This window comes from Macaca mulatta, chromosome 9 (genome assembly GCF_049350105.2).
Source record: "Macaca mulatta isolate MMU2019108-1 chromosome 9, T2T-MMU8v2.0, whole genome shotgun sequence".
Taxonomy (NCBI): Eukaryota; Metazoa; Chordata; class Mammalia; order Primates; family Cercopithecidae; genus Macaca; species Macaca mulatta.
In genome coordinates this window covers 17,940,750-17,942,936 of record NC_133414.1, presented here as the reverse complement: position 1 = coordinate 17,942,936, position 2,187 = coordinate 17,940,750, and positions in this window count along the sequence as shown.

Below are 2,187 nucleotides of genomic sequence, written 5' to 3'. Positions count from 1 at the left end.
CTCCTGTGCTGGAGGTTCTTGAAAGATGAATCTGAAATAAAGTATTTTTTTCCTATTCCAGCTATTGATAGGCCACTCGGTGTGAAAGGATATTGATTATGATCTTGGATAGAGAATAGAGCAGAACAGAAGGAGTGATTCTCTGCTACGTTGCTCGTTTTTTTTTTTTTTTTTTTTTTTCCTGACAATTTGCTGCTTCCACAAAGCAGTCACTTGGCAGCATCTCACTTGGGGCCCCAGTGTCCTCATTTACTAGAAGTAATGCAAGCTGCCCCTTCGGTCCCCCACCTCTATGCAAGGTACCTGATGCTCCACAGATAATGGCACATAATAAATGCAAGATTCTCGGGAATTTCAACTACCCAACACAGTTTTACCAAGCACTCATTAATAACCAGATTAATGAGGCTTGAACACAATTGTTCACATGTTTAGAGTCTGCTCCAGGTCTGCATTGGTGAATATTGTTGTCATAATTAAGTTCAAAAGGCCAGACCATGAACCCATATTTTAAGGATCAGAGGTCGAGATGAGGCACATTGCGGTTAAGTGGAAAACTTCTTACTTTTAGGTAACCCCCTAAACTAGAACCGAGCTGAGGGAACCACATCCTGGCTGGGATTGTCACATTTTGCTGTTCTATGTAACTATGGTAAAGTTCATGGTAAAGTTCATCTCTTTCTGCATTTCCCTCCTACCCACCTCTCTGCAAAAGGATTTGTTGTAATCTGACAGGCACTCTCTCTATATACACAATCTCCCCCGTTTGATCTTTCTCTAGCAATGTTTCATCTTTGTTCTTCTCATACTTATTGGACACTAACTAAATACTAGGCTTAAACATTCTGACATTTCCAGGATGTAGGTACCAGTATTAGCTCTCATATCACAGGTAAGAGGCTGTGATTTGGATACTTAGCACCTTGCCCAGAGTCACCCAGTGAACAAGTGGTGCCACTAGACCTTGAGCCCTTAAAGTTTTGCGGTAGGAGCCAGGACTTGCCTCAGGAAGTGGGACTTGACTCTCTGAAGACAGGGTTCTGACACTGGGCCAAATTGAGGAGTTGAGTTAAAACAGGGACAGGTCGGGCATGGTGGCTCACGCCTGTAATCCCAGCACTTTGGGAGGCTCAGGTGGGCAGATTAGTTGATGCCAGGAGTTTGAGACCAGCCTGGCCAACATGGTGAAACCCCATATCTACTAAAAATACAACAACATTAGTCAGTCATGGTGGTGTGTGCCTGTAATCCCAGATTCTTGGGAGGCGGAGGCACGAGAATTGGTTGAACCCAGGAGGCGGAGGGCGGAGGTTGTAGGGAGCCAAGATCACATCATTGCACTCCAGCCTGGGCAACAGAGCAAGACTCAGGGACAGAGCAGAGGCAGCTTTCCATAAGGCACACCCACCAGTGTGCCATGGCAGTTTACATTGCCATGGCAGCTTACCATTGCCGTGGCAGCACCCAGAAGTGACTGCCCCTTTTCATGGCAATGACATAATGACCCAAATGTTACCACCCCTTTTCTAGAAATTTCTGCATAATTGCTCCTTAATTTGCATATAATTGAAAAGTAGGTATAAATCAGACTGTAGAACTGCCTCTGAGCTGCTACTCTGGGCACACCGCCTATGAGGTAGCCCTGCTCTGCAGGGAGCAGTGCCTCTGCTGCTCTTGTGCACTGCTGGTCCAATTAAGGTCATTAAGACCCCTGTAATCCCAGCACTTTGGGAGCCTGAGGCAGGCAGATCACGAGGTCAGGAATTCAAGACCAGCCTAACCAACATGGTGAAACCCTCTCTGTACTAAAAATACATAAATTAGCTGGGTGTGGTGGCACATGCCTGTAATCCCAGCTACTCAGGAGTCTGAGGCAGCAGAATCGCTTGAACCTGGGAGGTGGAGGTTGCAGTGAGCTGAGATAGCACCGTTGCACTCCAGCCTGGGTGACAGAAAGAGACTCCATCTCAAGAAAAAAAAAAAAAAAGTTGCTAAGACCACTGGTTCACCTTGAATTCTTTCCTGAGTGAAGCTAAAATCCCTCCCAGGCTAAGCCCCAGTTTTGGGGCTCACCTCTCCTGCATCAGTTTAGCTTCAGAGTCAGTTATGTCTACTGTATCTGACAGACTGCTGTGTTCTTCCACCACCGGAGAAATGAATTAGTGTTCGATGCACATTTGTTCTCTG